Consider the following 19,339-nt stretch of genomic DNA (forward strand, 5'->3'; position numbering starts at 1 on the left):
GCTAGCCACGCACCGTGAAGTTGTTTCTTTAGTAGGGTTTTCACCTCCTCAATCAATAACCCAATTCCTTAGAGCCGTCTCCTAATGTATGAGTCTCATTCATGATGAGACTTGAGGTATTTTCAATAGGCATGGGTAGGTGGCACCACACAAGTGACTTTAGGATTCAAGTATATGAAGGAGCTAATAGGGAGGAAGGAGCAGTTAAAGGGAAAGAGACCAAGGAGAGGCATGACACATATCTTAGTATGAGTCAATCTCAGGCCTCACTGTAGTAATAAGGCAAAAAGAATCACCTTCCCCAAAATATACCTGAATGTGATATTTATATTGTCATGGGGATGTTTTCAACCTTATTACATTTTATTTAATGAAGTGCATCATATGCCATGCCTTTATGCATTACTCCATGGTCCAAGATCAGATGTAGGTAAAAAACATTTACCGATTTTAAAATACCGAATTGTACCGATTCGGTATTTCAAAATCGGTAAATGGAATGTAGGTCCCAACATCTGAATTCGTTACCGAATCCTTAACAATTCTATAATTACCGATTCGGTAAATACCGAATCGGTAATGCCCATTCATTCCTATTGGCCTTGAAGCCCATAGGAATGATTAGGCATTACCGATTCGGTATTTACCGAATCGGTAATTAAATAATTCACAAGGATGCAGGGGGTGTCACTTTGACACCCTCTGGCACCCCCAAAACAGGCACAGGTGCCATGTGGCAGGCATACCTGCCCTAAGGGCAGGTCTGCCTGTCACATGACATAGGTGTGCATGCACACATGTGCATGCACACCGGAATCGGTATTTTACCATCAAATTGGTTTTGATGGTAAAATACCGATTCGTTAAGGCTCCTGGGACTCTGAAGAGTTCCACCTACATATAGGTGGCTTCAAATCGGTAAATTTAGCGATGTTTTATTTTACCGATTCGGTAAAATATTGCCCCCTACATGCCAAATCTTGTAAACCGGTCGGTAACGGCCGAAAATACCGATTTTCGGCCGTTACCGACCGACCTACATCTGGCCCCTAGAGTTTATGTAATAATATACTTGGTTAGGTAGTTGAAGCCCATAGTGGCTAGCTTTTGGATGTCTGAGCCTTTTACGTTTGGACTGTTTGTGTAAGTAAAATGCACACAGGACATCATCAGGCAAAACTGTTGTGGAGAATTACTGTGTGAGGATGTACAGCATGCATGCAAGCCTCATCTCGCAACTTGAGGAACTGTGCACATGCCAACATCTAGTGCAAGCTTTGAAATCCCCCAATTGTGTGAGCAGAGCTCTGTTCTGAGTTGGTATGGCAGCCATATTTATAATGTGTTCTGTACACACATGAGACCAGGGATATTGCCTTTGCTTGCTTCCATTTTAAATTATGCCGGGCTGTAGAAGCATACATAGGAGGGTATGCGTCTTCTGTGGCTACCTACTGCAGAATACTAACAAGTATGCATTCAAATTAAGTAGTTGCAATGAACAACCAATACAAGACTGAACTTTAGATTATACATGCCCCTAGTGGGATAAGGAGCAGCAAGCATAGAAGGGCACATTATTCACAGTTCAGATGCAGCGGGCAATTGAAATACCTTACTTGAAGCATTGGATTTTCATGGTACTTACATAATTTAAAAAATTAAGAAATACATGTAAATAAGAGTTACAGTTGAACTAGAAAGGGGTGAGGATAAATTGGTTTTTTAACCATTATTTATAATTTGAAACAATAGAACCAGTTAGGTGAATAAGTGGATAAAGGGAAATCCCACCCAGAAAGATCAGGCCATGAACAGTCAAGCCACTAGGGGAGGTGCAATATGAAGGGGGAGTAGGGCAATCCCGCCCATATGGCCACCAAAGTACCACATCATCATCAGGGTCAGTGAACTTGAGGATGAACTACCACCTTTTGACTTAACAGGAATGTAGGGGCCAGATCCCTACGGGGGTTATGATAGTCAACAAATATAACCAAGTAACAGTTTCTAAGCCTGTGGAGGGGTGGAAAGCAGGACAGGGTGCGTGAGGGGGGAGAATAAAGGGAGAGCCAGTGAAAAGATGACTGAGGTGAAAGAGGCAGGTGGAATGTTGGTTATGATACGAACAGGAATGGAAAAAGCATCAACTCAGCGCTTACTACTGCACTGGATGTCATTTCCCCTTTGGCCCCTATTTCTTCTGCCAGATCCCGCCCCTCTGCTCCTTGGTTTTCTCCCGAGTTACGGGAGGAAAAAAGTCGATGCAAACGACTTGAACGTATTTGGCGGCAGTCCTACGATCCTGAGGCCAAATCACTATATAAGTCAGCTTTGAACAAATTTCAAAAGCTAAAGCGGTCCACGATGAGAGGTTACTTCTCACAGTTAATTAAAAAAGCTGAGAATTCCACCAGAACCCTCTTCAAGATAGTGAAGGATTTTGTTAATCCTCCTGCTCTGAAGGCCCAGAGCTCTCCTAGTCAGACCCTCTGCAATGGACTCTCTGATTTTTTTCAAGATAAAATCATTAAGCTATCCTCTTCATTTCAATCAATCTCATCCTCCCCTATGACCACTGAGCTTGGCACTCTGAAATGTTCATTGAATTTCTTTGATGAAATTATGCCTGATATAGCTGTCAAATTACTCCGTCAGGTAACCTCGGGGTCACCATTGGATCCAGTCCCCGCTAAAGTGATGGGAAATCTTGCTCCGATCCTAACCAACCCTCTCCTCTCTATATGGAATGCCTCTTTAACCAGAGGGCAGTTCCCCACATTGTGGAAACAGGCCATGCTGGTCCCAATTTTAAAAAAGACGGACGCGGATCCCTCACAATTTTCCAACTATCGGCCAATATCTCTCCTTCCCAAACCTGCAAAGATTCTGGAAAAGGTAGTTCAGAGGCAATTGTCTCACTACCTAGAAATAAATCAGCTGCTGCATGACTCCCAGTCCGGCTTTAGAACCGGCTTTAGCACAGAACCTGCTCTGCTAGAGGTATCGGAGACGATTCGAGAGTGTGTGGACAGGGGAGAGGAGGCAATGCTGGTCCTCCTCGACCTGTCCCCCGCTTTCGATACGGTGTCTCATGATATATTACTAGATCGTCTGCAGCAGCTGGGTATCAGAGGCACTGTATTGACCTGGATCAGTTCGTTCCTTACTGGGAGGACACAGAGAGTTCTTCTGCGGCCCTTTGTATCAGAAGATAAACCTCTCCTGTGCGGTGTGCCTCAAGGCTCGGCCTTGAGCCCTCTGTTGTTTAATGTTTATTTAGGCCCTCTTGCAAGAGTGGTTGAGTCGTGGGGGGTCAGGGTGGTCTCTTACGCTGATGATACGCAGCTTATTTCTTCTTTTAGAGACCACTCTGATCACCACTTCTCTAACTTCCGCAACTGCCTGGGCAATATTTGCTCTTGGATGGCTGCAAACCATCTGGTTCTAAACGCTGACAAAACGGAGGTCCTATTTTTTAACCAAAAATCTGCCCCTCCCACCACCCTTTGGTGGCCTGCCGTTTTGAATCCGCCTCCTATTCCAGTTCAGTCTGCCCGCAATCTGGGCTTCCTTTTTGATAACACTTTGTCCTGTAAAGCCCAGATCAACAACTTGACATCCGCCTGCTTTGGCAAACTACGCATGATCAGGAAGATTTTTCCTTTCCTCCCTTTGGACTCTCGTAAGACTGTTGTCCATGCCCTGATCACGTCGCATTTAGACTATGCCAATAGTCTCTATGCAGGCGCCCCTCTCTACTTTGTTGAAAGGTTACAAGTGGTTCAAAATGCAGCCGCCAGATTCATTGGAAATATTCCCTTCCGCCACTCTGTTGCTGCTTATCGGAAAGAACTGCACTGGCTTCCCATCTCCAGACGTATTCAGTTTAAAGTCCTGATCCTGGCCTTTCGTGCCATCAATGGCTCTGGTCCTGCCTACCTGAGTACAAGACTTAAACTATCCCGCTCTGTCAGAACATTAAGATCTAACAGCCTACGTCTCCTGGTGGTACCCAGATTTCGCCGCGCCAGGAGCGGTGGCAGAACGTTTGGAGTGGCTGCCGCCAAATATTGGAACAGCCTCCCATTGGACCTTAGGTTTATCGACTCAGAGCAAGTGTTCCGTCGTAAACTTAAGACCTGGCTGTTCACTCTCCCTTAAATTTCCTTCTCCCTCTATCCTACCTGCTCCGGTCATTCCCCCTCTGACTGACAAGTATTCTGTAGCGCCGGGACACCCCCTTCGGGGGTAGCTGTGCGCTCTATAAGCTTCCTAATAAATAAATAAATAAATCAGGGCGCCCGGATGTCCTTTCATGGTCCTAGGTGCCCAGGGCAGGGGAACATCTGCAGCTAGGGAGAAGGGAGCTCAGGGATCGATGGCACCACCGACAGAAGATAACTAAGAGAGTAGTGAGCACTGGTCCCCAGGTACGCAGTGGTCAGTGACAGTCAGACCGGTCCTATGGTCCGAGAGGAGCAGGGCGAGGGGATGGCCCTGTGGACATCCAGTTTCGGGTTCTAGCGTATCCAGGAAAACACCACGAGCCTGTTGAAGGCATCTAGTTTGCCATTAAGCCTATAGGTGAACCATTTGTGTCAGCCACTCTGTGGAGTTCGAGCATCCATTTAGTGGACGTGGTACACGTGGACTGGCACCAGCGGTTAAGGATACAAATCTTCGCCACCACTAATGCAATGGCCAACCACGTGATCATCAATGTAGTGCAGGGTAGCGGGATGCGCTGTGGAGTTGAAAAGCTGAGGATAGAGGCGTCACAGTCGGATCCATACCGGGTCCCAATAGGGATGTATCTTGTGGGGCAGCTGAACAATACATGTATCAGATCACATGCATCCTTCTGGAATCTTGAGAATCTACTTGGAGGCAGGAGACCTGCTCGGTGCAATTTGAATGGGGACCAATACCAATCATGCAATATTTTTAAGTAGAGTATTTTGGGGTGAGACTCCCGGAGAGCCCTGTCATGGGAGCAGAGTAGGTTTGCCCAATCCATAGACGCATGTTCCCTTCCCAAGGGAGTCTACCACCTGTTATGCATCATGGCCAGTAGGAGTATTGAGTGAGCTCCCAATACCATCTGCCTATATCCACACCAAAGTTGGACGTATTGGAGGGTGGGATAAGTCGGCAGTTCGGTCAGAAGGAGGCCTATAGGAAAATGGAGGTTAATGGGATAGTTGTAAGTGCTTCCAATAGTCTGTTTGGGCAAGGTTAAACTGCTGTTTCAATGATGGAAAGGGTGTAAGGGTACCTCCGCCCAGGAGGTGGCCTAGAGACAGCACTCCATGTGCGCTCTAGGTTGCCCAGTAGAAAGGCGTCCCAGCAATTCAGAAAGATGGTGGAAGGGGAAGGTAGGGTCTGGCATGTCGATCCCATAATATGGCATTCCATGGTAACCCACACAGGCATATTTTTTGGGTCACCCAGGTAAGGCACTATCTGGGACAACTGGAAGGCCTGGTAGTAGGAGATGATGTGTGGGAGGTGTAAGCCACTAGCCGTCGTGCCGGCCCACAGCCTGCAATCTAGGGAGTCTGCTGCTCCAGATGTACGATTGGATGTCTGAATCTATCCCTCTCAGGATTGCGCAGGGTATCTCCAGGGGCAGCATAATAAAGATCTAGTTATATCACAAGGCTACCATAATTTTTATTATTTGGACCCTGCCCCATAGAGAAATATTGAGATGCTTCCACTTCAGAAAGTCCCGTTTCGCCTGTTATCGGAGGGGAAGGAGATTATCCTTCATCATGTGATGCCTATTTATCGTGACACCAAGGTATTTTAGCCCCTGTATGTCATGTGTGGAGAGACCGTCTCTAGTAGCCCCTGTGGACAGTGGCAATGCTTCTGTCTTTGACCAATACCCTGAAAGACAGGGGAAACAATTAATGATAGACATCACAGTGGTCAATGAAGAACGGGTATGAGAGAGGAGGAGGAGGTCTTCATCCGCGTAAAGGACTGCCTTCACATTTGTGGGATCGACTAAGATCTCCGTCATCTCTACAGACAGGCATAGGACAGAGGAAAGAGGCTCCATCGCTAGGAAAAACAGTAAAGGAGAGAGGGGGCAGCCTTGGTGCATCCTGCTATGTATCACAAATCACTCAGACAAGAATCTCACACAGTGGACTTCCACCTGGGATGTGTCATAGAGGTGGCAGACTTTGGAAATTAAATTGTGTAATAAGAATATTCCGGTTGGAATAATGCCACTACATTTTCGATCAGAGAGTAACAAACTCTGTTGCTAAATTCTTCCTTTAACATATCCAGTTTGGATCCCAAGAGTTGGTTGCTCTGGCACAGAAGTGCAGACTCTTGCCAGCATCATTTTCTGGGTTTGGCTCATGGCTTTACACAGGTCAGGGTGGATCCCCGTTTTGAAAGTGGCCATTCAGTGACTACCTATTCTGTAGGCAAATTATGTCAAAATTGGCTCAAACAATCCACCTTGGCGTCAGTTAAGCTGCATTTATCTAAACTGACTGACGATGTTGATCTGAATGATTTCATAAAGGGTCCGGCCAATGGCAGATCTAAAAGATGGATATATGCTATTTACAACGAAGTCTGGAAAACGTCCCAGATTGAGGTGGCTACCCGTATTAGAGCTATAGATCAGGCTAATTTAGAGAAAGTGCTAGCAGTTGTAGATAATAGCATAAACACGCTCTCTTCCCGCATTTACACGTTAGACATTATTGTATCATCTGTTGTTGATATTGTGCAGGATGAAGTGTCTGTTTTGTACCATGGTCAAAATCAATTGTGTTCTATAATGCAGTTTGCATGGACTTTACAAACTCTGAAAGCTGGAAAAGTGCCATGGCACTACATGAATGCGTGATCATTATTTGCCCCGTTTAATTTGACTGAAAAACAACGTTTTATGTCAATGAAAGATGCAACTTTTTCTATGTTACACATTGAAAAGTTAGAACCGTTACCATTTTCTGTAGCTGAGACCAATTCGGCAACGTGGCTTATCCACGGGTTACAACTCTTCCTTTTCCTCTTTTCAAGTTCGAGGCCTGTATGAAGTAAAATGCAATAGGCAGATATGAACCTCTGGGCACCGTTTATCTTCATGAAGCTTGGTCATTACCGTTTACCTATAGGTGCCTTAGGGAGGGAAAAGAGGTTTACTTAAATGGTGAGGATTGCACTACAACACCAGATGACTCATTAATGTGTAGACATATCCAATTACATGGCTCTTGTAATCAGAACGAGCCAAATTTAGCCTGTATTTTGAAAGGCACACCAGCACCTGCTATCATACTGACATTCACATTGCTGGCAAACGTGAGTTATTTGCTTTTAAATAATGAGGATTGTTGTGGGATGGTTTCCGGAATTGCTTATGTGGTTATAGTCAGTGAGCGCATGGTTTGCTGTAAAAATTTAATGTTCCCTCCTCCACATGGGAAGCTTGATGTTTCCATCTGGCCAAAGATTCCGACCTTGAAGGCAGAGTTCAACAAGATGAGCCGTATAAGAGCCCTATTGTCCCAAAAAGAAGTCGCCCTCATATCTGCTCGTGAAACATTTGTCCTTCATGTGGCAAACACCCGCACAGAGGTGCATACTTTATTAAATACTGATTTGCCTTTGCATTTCGGTGAGTTAATTCACACTATTTTTAATGCATCCTCCACCACAGGGCTGGCACACTTTTTTAAAGTTGTTAGCAGTGGCCTTGTGTCTTCCTTTCAAACTATATTTGGTGTGTTCCCGGCATTTTTTCATTTGATTTTTTCCAGCCTATTTGGTGGATTTCCCCTATTGCTGGCTCTGGCCGCAGGCGTACTTCTGTTGTTTTGTTTATTTCAAAATGGATGCACGTCTTGTGTTGCGAGAAGATCTGTAACGACTGTTGCTACTTCGCAACCGAATGCTTGAGTACTATGGAGCGCTGCCTCTTGCTACTTTGAGTGTGACTTATGTATTATCGTTTCGATTTTCCTACTTTACATGAGTCCAGCCTGTCTTTCATTGCCTGAGTTGCGATTTCGACTGGGCCCTGGATTGGTGGCTCTGCAATATGGTGTCTCCCGATGCGGATTATGCTCAACTTGTGAACCCCTTAGTTGCTCATGAATTGCTTTGTTCTGACGGAGGGATTATGGCCTTTGCAGCGATGCATGGAGTTCTGGGTCGTTGGAATGTGTTCGCAGAGGCGCAAGATTTCTTGGCAGACAGCTTCATTGAAAACCCACCGAGTTGTCCTCTGATGGTGCTAGAGGCTCCGGTAATTGAGGAACATGTATGTTCTTTCCCTTTATTAAATTGGATGGCCGAAATATTTTCAGATGAGAACAGTGGCTTCCTGTTGGAGGCTGTTGCTGCATATTTTGCATATTCATTGTTAGAATGAAATGTGTCTTCGTCTCTTTCTTCACTGACCAATGTCACTTATTGGACATCGGATATTTTTTACTTTTTTATGAATTTTTTTCCCTGTCCAGACCCATTGACTTCACTATATCCAATGGCTACAGTTTTTAAGGTTAAACTATTGTAGACTATAAGGTTTTTGTTCTAAAAAAATGTTTTCCCCTTGTGTAAATTTGAGACTGGTTCTGACTATTGTGTATGAACTCTGCATTCCAAAATTTGCCCCTTCTATTATTTTGTCTTATCTTATCCGTGCTCGGATCAAGGGAGGGTGTCATGGAGATGGGCTTTGCCTTTACACTGTGTTAAGTTAGCATGAGCTTATTAGAAGTTTAAACACCATTTTTCCTTTCTGCTGCTTTTGCACATGGCACATAATATAGTAAATGTTTAGAGTCTAGCAGAATATTTTGCTTCACACGAGAATAATTTTCCTATTTTATCAGCTTTGCTTGGTAAGCTACATCTGAACAGTGAGTGCCAAGGCCTTCAAAGTTATTTCAACACAGTAGCTGTTGTTCAGTCTGATCAGCGCACGTCCTAGACATAACACATACGCAGCTGTGGCCACCTCTGATTTTGGCGCGTTTAACCTCTTCGCTGCTAGGCCTTTTCCCCTCCTGTGCTGAGCCCTTTTTTGGCGATTTGGGGTAGTGAGCGCTTAGGCCCCTGTAACCTTTTGACCACATAAGGTATCCACGCCAAATTTGCGTCCTTTTCTTCCAACATCATGTGAATTCTAAAGGTGCCCAGGGTTTGTGGATTCCCTTGGAGGGGTCCCAGAAATTAACCAAAATATGTTGACATTTTTGTTTTTTTCAGAAAAATTGGAAAAACGGGCTGCAAATGAAAGCCTCTGGGTTTTTCCCTGCAAATGGTATCAAAAAAGGGTTTGTGGGGCTGAAATCTCCATTTTCTCAGCTTTTAGGGAACGACAGTCTTTTGTCAGAGAACCAACATTTTTCACACAGTTTTGGCATTTTTCTGGGACATAGCCTATTTTTGCTATTTTTAGAGCTTTCTACCTTCTTTCAGTTAATGGTAGAAATTAGTTTAAAAGCAATAATGGATCCTGGAAAGCAATACATTTTCGAAAAGTAGATAAAATTCTGAATTAAGAAAGGGGTCATTTGTCTAAATCCATGAAGGTTTCTTTATAGAAACTAACAGTTAAATATTGGAATAATTGAAAATGTGTTAAAAAAACAGCCTTTTGTCTCAACGTTTTCACCTATAACTTCGTGTAATTTTGACATCTCTTGAAAAGCAATATACTATTACATCCGCTAGACCTTCCTGGTTGTGGGGATATATAGGACTTGTAGTTTCACCAAGAACCTGACAAACCCAGATCCACAAACTGACTAGCAACTTGAAATGGTATTTTTTTATTTACTGGGTGTAGAGCACATTTTTTTGGAAAATGTATACATGGAAAAATCTGTATGAAAGACACCTATGTATTTCTGAATTGGGTACAAATTATAGAGTTTAGAAACAGTATATAATTACACATTTTCAAAATTGCGAATACGCATACTGGCATGAGAATTATTGGTCACTTTTGAAAAAGTTTTTTTTTTTACACAATGTCTTTCATTGGGAAGGAAGTAATGCATGAAAACTCAATTGGTAATAACAGTTGATTTACAAATCTGAATTACCCTAAGTCTCCCGATAAAAACGGTACCTCACTTGTGTGGGTTGGCTTTGTGCCTGCGACAGGAAACGGCGCAAAATGCAACATGGTCACACCTCAATTTTGCAGGTAAAAATTTACCCTTTTATGGCAAAGTGCCTAGCTGTAGTTTTTGTACTGTAGCTCTACCGGCACCTAGGGAAACCTAGCAAACCTATACATTTTTGAAAACCAAACACCCAGGGGAATTCAGTATGGGGTGACTTGACTGCCTCCCACCAGGTTATGTTACCCAGAATCCCTTGCAAATTTAAGAAATTGACCAAAAAAACGCATTTTCCTCACATTTCTGTGGCGGAAAGTTCTGGAATCTGCGTGGATCAACAAATTTCCACCCACCCAGCGTTCCCCCGGGTCTCCCAAAAAAAATGCTACCTCACTTGGCTGGGTCTGCCTAGTGCCTGCAACAGGAAACTGCGCAAAACGTAACGTGGTCGCACCTCAATTTCGCAGTGAAATCGTGCCCTTTTTGGACAAAGAGACTACCTTTTGTTTTTGAACCCTAGCTCTGCTGGCACCTAGGGAAACCTAGCAAACCTATACATTTTTGAAAAGTAGACACCCAGGGGAATTCAGGATGGGGTGACTCGACTGCCTACCACCAGGTTCTGTTACCCAGAATGCCTTGCAAAGTTAAGAAATTGACCAAATAAACACATTTTCCTCACATTTCTGTGGTGGAAAGTTCTGGAATCTGCGTGGATCAACATATTTCCACCCACTCAGCGTTCCCCCGGTCTCCCGAAAAAATGCTAGCTCACTTGCCTGGGTCTGCCTAGTGCCTGCGACAGGAAACAGTGCAAAACGCAACGTGGTCGCACCTCAATTTTGCAGTGAAATTGTGCCCTTTTTGGGCAAAGAGACTACCTTTTGTTTTTGAACCCTAGCTCTGCCGGCACCTAGAGGAACCTAGCAAACCTATATATTTTTGAAAACTAGACACCCAGGGGAATTCAGGATGGGGTGACTCGACTGCCTACCACCAGGTTCTGTTACCCAGAATCCCTTGCAAAGTTAAGAAATTGACCAAATAAACACATTTTCCTCACATTTCTGTGGTGGAAAGTTCTGGAATCTGCGTGGATCAACATATTTCCACCCACTCAGAGTTCCCCCGGTCTCCCGAAAAAATGCTAGCTCACTTGCCTGGGTCTGCCTAGTGCCTGCGACAGGAAACAGTGCAAACGCAACGTGGTCGCACCTCAATTTTGCAGTGAAATCGTGCCCTTTTTGGGCAAAGAGACTACCTTTTGTTTTTGAACCCTAGCCAGGGCCGGACTGACAATGCCGGGCACCGGGCAATTCCCCGGTAGGCTGCTAGGGGTGGGGGCCGGTTTTTTGGACGGGGGCCGGTTTTGTTGCTGGGTGTGGGTGGGGCCGATTTTTTGGACACTCAGTACAGTGTAGTAGTCACTTACTACTGTACTCTGCTGCATGCCTGCCTCTCTCCTCGCTGCGTGTGGAAAAAGGCAAAACTTAATTAACCTAATACATTGGAGAGCAGTAGTGTCATTTTAGGGGGTGGGTCGCGTGTGCACGCACACGTCTCCACCTCTGCGCTGCCTGCTCCTAGTCTAAGTTAACTCCCTTTAGGGCTGGGGGGAGGGGCGGGCGCGGCTTTTGGATGTGACACATGCGCATTGGGGCTCGCGCAGGACCGTGACGACGAGAGGCCTTCTCTCACCGAACCATAATTTAAGTATGTCTAGCCCCCCCCTGGCCCTGCCTGTCCCAGTGTCCCTGCTGCCGAATGTCTGCCAGTGCCGCCCGGTGAGTGTTGTTTAAATGTTTGCAATCACATGTACTCCTATGTACTGCTCGAAGGCGGGATCCATTCTTCTCATTCCAGGCCCCAGGACGGTGAATGTCTGCTTTCGTAACCACCATTGGAGAAGCTGTATGCTGTTTGCTTCTCAACAGTTGTACCGACTTTTTGCCAGTTCCGATCGAGTTTGCGTCAGGAGTCGATTCTATTTATTAATTGGAACGTGGCAGCGGGGCTTGTGAAACAAATTGCATCGCCCTGTAAACTTCTTAGTGATCATGAAAGTATGCATCATGCTTTGAAACAGCGCTGCTGTCTCACTTTCATGAACACTGATGTATTTAAAAAGTTACCCAATAGCAGCGCTGCCTCAAAGCATGATGCGGTTTCACAATCCCAAAATATATTTTAAAGGCCTCACAATCTGCATTGCACTATGAAGGCAGAACTTCTATGAAGGCTTGGCTCGACAAAAGCCAGACAATCTCGGGGAACAGTCCCGAGAAGGATATGGGGCACTGACCTGGCAATCTGTAACCACCGTACACCATGGAGTTCTCCCGGGTCTTCTGAGTTATCCCTAGAGAGTATTTATCATAGCTGCCTTTACCCAGTGCAATTCTGTGTTTGCTCTTTTGTCACACTTAGCCTGTCCCCGCAGAGCATGAAACCTAGGATGCAGTAACTTCTGCATACATGTAGCCTTTCTTCTTTGCTTCTAAATCAATGCCAGATCATACAGAAGTAACCGTTCACTAGTGCTTTAGGAAAACTGCTCGCTATCACTCCTGGCTGTACATCCTAGAGCATTTGTGAATTGCCTCTTTAGATTATTTACGATGCCTGCCTGAATTGAGGGCACACCGTGCCCTGCCCTCTGTTGTCTCGTTACACCCCACAGGGCATTTATGCTGACCGCATATAATCAGTGCATTCTGCTAATCGTGTGATGTAAGATCTGTTGTTAGCCCTGGAGTCACGCTATAGAGGCTCTACTCTGACTAAGTATAACCAGCAAATGCTTGTGTGTCATAACTTATTCACCTCCCACCCTCCCTTGGTGCTGTGACTGCGTCCCCCTCCGACCTCACTTAATGGAACTCTGCTCTTCTGCTCTTTTTTTTTTTTTGGTTCTTGACATGAGAAAATCTACTATGTGTATATATATGTATATAGAGATAACTCTAATCACTAGTATATGCAGTAGACCCTTGTACTCTCTACCATTCCTATGTGACTCTTAGAGTTTATCCATTTGCATCTCTTCCTTGAGTGACTGTACATCTTGTACATTTTCAATTTTTTCTGTTGGTATCTTTCATGTAACGCATGTAATCCTAAGTCCTTATGTTTTGCAACTGGTTCTTATGTAAAACGCTCTGACACCTTCGGGTAAAGTTTGCGCTACATAAAATCGCATTAAATAAATAAATTGAATAAATAAATAAATAAAATTTACTTGCAGGGCACGTCTGCATTTTTTCTTTAACCCCTTCACTGCAGGGCTGATTCCCCTGCTGTGCTGGGGGGTGGGGCGGGGGTGGAGGGCGCGCAGTGCCCCGGTGCTCATGACGAGCTCAGCTCGTCATGAGCCACGGTGCTCATGACAAGCTCAGCTCGTCACGTCCACACCTGTTTACTTAGAACGCTCAGCAGAGCAGGAGCAGGAGAATTAGCCCCGTGTGTGAGCGTTCTAATGGTCATGACGAGCTGAGCTCGTCAGGAGCATTGGAGGGGTTAAAAAAAGCTTTCTACTTGTGGCATGATTTACATGTGGGCATCCGTTGTTCCACTCACTCCTCCTGGAAAGATAAATATCACTCTGCAAATGTTCATTAAAAGGCTGTCGTGTGATATAAGGCGTTCTGATACCCTGCATTGGGATGAGTTGTGGCACTTTCCATCCCAATGCAGGATGTCAGATCACTTTACATCACAAGTACACAAATATTTTAAATACCACTATTTTGCTTTTTCTTTTATAGCACTTTATCACTTCTGTAGTGCTAAAGCGCTATAAAAGAAATAAAACAAAATAATGGTATTTAAATTGTAATTTGTGTAAATACTAGGGAGACCAACAAATCTGACATTCTTACATTCTCTGGAAGAGAAGACGGAACAAACAAGGAAAATGCCATAACGGAGGCCTCTTGGAAATACTTAGTCCATCAGTGTGAGTTATCTTTACATCATCAAAACTTTGAAACATGATTTACAGAGTACTGTTTTTGATAATGTCACGGTCAACATTTGAACAGAATTTGGTTGTTAAATATTTCTTATTGCCAATCATCATTATTTCTCATATTTATTCAGTATTTTAGTGTCTACAATTGTTATTCAAGGAATTTTATGCTAATAATCTATTATCACAGCACATGTTTGATTCATTAAAGGGTATGATGTGCAGGGTGTGTCTGAATGTTTCTTTCCTTTTTTCATGATTGGGATTGGTCTATTTGTATGTTTTGCATATCCTTTAGAGTCACATGTTTATTTAAACTGCATGGTTTGAATGAAGTAGCGTCACTTACAGTGTTAAAAGTTGGTAATCAATGACCGGTTTATTTTGTGCATCATTGAGTTGCTTCAACGGTTATCAAATTAAGCTGTCACAATTGGTTTATGCACATGGATTGGTTTAACAGGGGGAACATTTTATTCTGTTCACAGTGTAAAAGCACGTAAATTCCAGTGTTGAATTTCTTTCATTGAGTTTATCTTTAAAACATCTTATGGGTTTTAGGACGGGCAGAGACTTTGAAAGCGTAATTAGTTGAAGTATGTTTTGATGTTGTTTTCAATATATTCACTTTAAGGAAGCCTTATTTTACTTCTATGATCTCCCAAACAATTCTTTCTGAATCCACCCCTCATGTATCCCAAACCTCATTTTTCTACTGTGATTTCCCTAATCCCTTTCTAGAGACTCGTCCCACCTCCATATTTCCTTTTACACCTCACAATCCTCATCTCACTGCTATGATCTCCTAAATAACACTTTCTAGACTATTCCCTCTTCCATCCCTCCATTATCCTATTCAATCCAACTAACAGACTCACATGTCCACCACTCAAATGAACATATATTTACAGATTCTCTTATACTAACCCACCACTAATCCTTTTTGGGTTCAGGAGTAGCGTGCTACTCGCCGAAAAGTGCTTTGACGCCTCATCAGGGGTAGTAATATATATATATTATATATATATATATATATATATATATATTCTTCTCCTCCATTTCACCTAGGTGTGAGGCTCCCGGTCAGGATACTCCAATAAAAAAAGAGGTCTTATGGCCCCTTGACTTCAGTTTTTGTTATGGGCAACATTTGTGCGCTGCTTCATGGCTTCTGTCACCCCATTAAAAGACTATTGAAAACAAAATACATAGTGGTATATGGATGCTTCACATTGTATTTCATCATGAGTTTCCTAAGAGGATTTGCTTTTCCAGAAGATGTGAATAGGTATTTATTTGATGCAGCATATGATTTGTACAGTGCATACTGTGAACTGAGTTGCATTCTGATTTCATGAAAAGAAGTTGCGGGTGCATTTTTATGGCAGGACTTGATTGAGAGCTCTGGAGTTGAGACAGAATGCAGTGCTAGTTTCGTACAGTGCCTGTCAATAGGTCCTAGAGGTGTCAAGACTACATGCACCTCCAAACTTTGGCCTCTCCACATACCACAGAGAGTGACGTCTGAGGCCAATAACATGAGCTCTATCCAGGTGAATACGCACTATTAGGCAGTTTCTGTGATTTACCAGAATTAATACAGAGCGAGGGCTTTGGGTCGGCTCACTTCAATCAGTGCTTTTTGTGGGGCGTTCATGGTTTGCCATTTCTTGGAAGGACTGTCCATCAAGACCATGGCATGCATATCTAAATTGCAAATCTGTCTTGAGACCCCTCATATGGCGCTGTATGTGTGAAAATTCACTTTCTTTTCACATTAAGTAAAAGCTTGGAGTAGTATTTGCACTGATAATTTGTTGCTGCACTCGCATGCATGGTCGGATACTTGGTGCACATAGCCTTGGCTGCAGCGCACAGAGACCAAAACAGAGACCAAACACTGCCGCACACAAAGGAAAAAAATGTGAGGGAACAGTTTGCATTGCATTGCCTGCTAAACGATCTTGTTGCTATCTCTGAATATTTACAATACTGATCTGTTGAGAATAAGACCAGATTTACCGTACCACACTTAAATGCCTACCACTGCGAACCCCCCCACACACACAAGATCACTGAATTGTACTGATAAAGCAGGAGATAATTGTATGTTATGGTTACATGGCCAGTGTCATATATAAAACCCATTGATGTCATTAAAGCCAAGAAATGCTGGGGAGAAGGGAAAGGTAAGGGGTGAATAATGGAAATTTGGGTGGAGAAAGTAGGGGGAGATAACTAGAAAGACCTCCTGTTCACTCATAAGCTTGACAAAGGATCCATTTTACCCTTTAGGAGCTGGTCCAGGTACACCATTGTACAGTAACCCAGGTCTGTGAGGTGCAGCACTCGTAGATATTTCTGCCAAGAGAGTTCTCAAAATGCATTTGTGAGAAAATCCACGCAGGGAACCTACTCAAACTGTTGCAGCTGGTGGTTTTCTGTAGCTGAGATCTTCTCCATGATCACAGTGTGGTACAGCTTGTGAAGCCAGTATCTCTCTTCCGGCATGTCGCCCCTACCCCAATGACCATTCACTTTTTGCATGTGAATTACAGATGAGCACGTTGTAGGTGTTGAAACAGGTGGGCGGAAAAGGAAAAGCTACAGAAAAAGTCCCAGCGCCATTAGCACATGTAAAATGTTTTTTAGATACATATTGTTCATACTGACTGCTGAGACATGGTTAGATAAGACGCTGTCGGCCTCAGATTCCTCTAAATTAAAATCCGGTTTCATCTGCTTTATTGAATCAAAAAATGCCATTTTTGTTGGCTCTTAGGGCTCAGTGCACTTTACTACCTCTAACCAGTGCTTAAGTGCTTGCGCTCTTTCCTTTGAAACATGGTGTCTTACACCGAATTGGCAATTTTAAATTACTTGTAAGTCCCTAGAAATGTGGTTCTACATGTACCCAGGGACTGTACATTAAATGCTGCTAGTGGGTCTGCAACACTTATTTTGCCACCCACTTAAGTAGGCTATTTAAAGATGTGTCATGTCAAGGCAAGGGCCTTTGTGTTAATTTTTCATACTTTCTGGCTAGGGTGCCAATTGAGACATTTCCATGCCTTCTGTCAGCCTGGGTGCTTATGTGTGACTTTTCCATGCTTTCTGGCCTGGGTGCTTAATTATGTATGCTATTTTCATAATTGCTGGCCTCAGTGACCTGGAGCTGGGGGCTCATTTGAGACATTTCCATGCTTACGGCCTGGGTGCTTATATGTGACGTTTGCATGCTTACTGGCCTGGTGGTGTGACCAGGCCTGGGTCAGTGCCTTGTGCTTATGTGTGAGATTTACACAGTTTCTGGCCTCAGTCAGCGGCCTGTGTGGTCATGTGTGACATCACATCAGTGCTTAATTTGTGACAACATGAGTGACAATTTACTATGCTTTAAAAGTTAATACAATCTAATATGTAATGAAAAATGTGTTGGAAAATGCTTTGTTTTGGCCTTTGTCTCTCAAATTTTCTTAGGGGGGATAAGTTCAACACCCCAAACTCCCCCTAGTAGTGGTTGCTCACTGTGCTTGCTGGCTACACACCATGTGGGTGTTGGTCTCACTTTGCTCTCTCTGATTCACTACTTGTGCCTATTTTTGATGCTCTCTGAAAGAGGAACAAGATTACTGACGGCCAACACTCAGGATCGAAATACTCGTACCTTGCTCTGTCCTAGATAGATCTTGCTCCTGGAGTATCCTCTGTTTCACTTAAATTCTAAAAACACCCAAGTTACTCACCACCCTCACACACCATGTGGGGGTTGGTCTCACTTTTACTTTGCTCTCTCTGATTCACTACTTGTGTCTATTTTTGATGCTCTCTGAAAAGATGTCTATAGGAACATTTGACTGGGTGGCTAACCTGGTGCTCTTTAAGGTCATCATCTACTATTTACTGTACTTCGAAAGTTGATACAATTTAATATGTAATGAAAAATGTGCTGTAAAATTCACCCTTTTGGTTTGTCGTTTTCCCAAATTTTCTTGGGGGGAGAACCCCCCCAAAACCCCCTAGTAGCAGTCGAGCTCGCTCGCTGCGCTCGCTCGCTACGCGCCAGGCGGGGGCTGGTCTGCAGAAATTTGCCAGGGCTGCTTTCAAGTCCCAGTCCGGCCCTGACCCTAGCTCTGCCGGCACCTAGAGGAACCTAGCAAACCGATATATTTTTGAAAACTAGACACCCAGGGGAATTCAGAATGGGGTGACTCGACTGCCTACCACCAGGTTCTGTTACCCAGAATCCCTTGCAAATCTGAGAAATTGAAAAAAAACGCATTTTCCTCACATTTCTGTGGTGGAAAGTTCTGGAATCTGCGTGGATCAACAAATTTCCATGCACCCAGCGTTTCCCCGGATCTCTCGAAAAAAATGCTACCTCACTTGCCTGGGTCTGCCTAGTGCCTGCGACAGGAAACAGCGCAAAATGCAACGTGGTCACAACTCAATTTTGCAGTGAAATCGTGCCCTTTTTGGGCAAAGAGACTACCTTTTGTTTTTGAACCCTAGCTCTGCCGGCACCTAGGGAAACCTAGCAAACCTATATATTTTTTAAAACTAGACACCCAGGGGAATACAGGAAACCCAGGTAACCCCTCTTGCAAAAGCTGGTGGTATTAACATTGTCCAAACCACCAGCCTTTGCAAGAGGGGTTACCTGGGTTTTTGGCCCCATGCTAGACGGCCATCTAGGGAAACCTACCAAACCCACCCATTTCTGAAAAGTAGACACGCGGGGGCTTCCAAGGAGGTATGGCTTGCGTGGATCCTCCAACGTTCCTTTATCCAGAATCACTTGCAAACCTCAATTTTAGCTAAAAAAAATCTGTTTTTTCACACTTTTTTGTGTGGGAAAGCTTGGCATCACTGGGCTCACACAAATTTCCTCCCACCCAGCGTTACTCCAGGTCTCCCGATGCGTGGGTAGGCATAGTGGCTGCAACAGGAAAAGGTCCAAATCGTACGGTGGAGAAATTTAAATAACCAAAAGCAACATTACCTTCTTTTTTCGGGGGGTGGATGCCGTTTTTGGACCGGGGCTCGGCGGGCATCTTTGGAAACTACCAAACCCAAACAGTTCTGAAAACTAGACACCCGGGGGAGTCCAGGGAGGTATGGCATGCGTGGGTCCCCCAACGTTTATCTACTCAGAATACCTTGCAAACCTTAAAATCAGGTAAAAAAATCACTTTTCCAAACTTTTTTGCGTGGGATCTCCGTGCCGGCAAAAATGTCCTACCACCCAGCGTTCCCC

Source organism: Lissotriton vulgaris, chromosome 3_1 (genome assembly GCF_964263255.1).
Source record: "Lissotriton vulgaris chromosome 3_1, aLisVul1.2, whole genome shotgun sequence".
Taxonomy (NCBI): Eukaryota; Metazoa; Chordata; class Amphibia; order Caudata; family Salamandridae; genus Lissotriton; species Lissotriton vulgaris.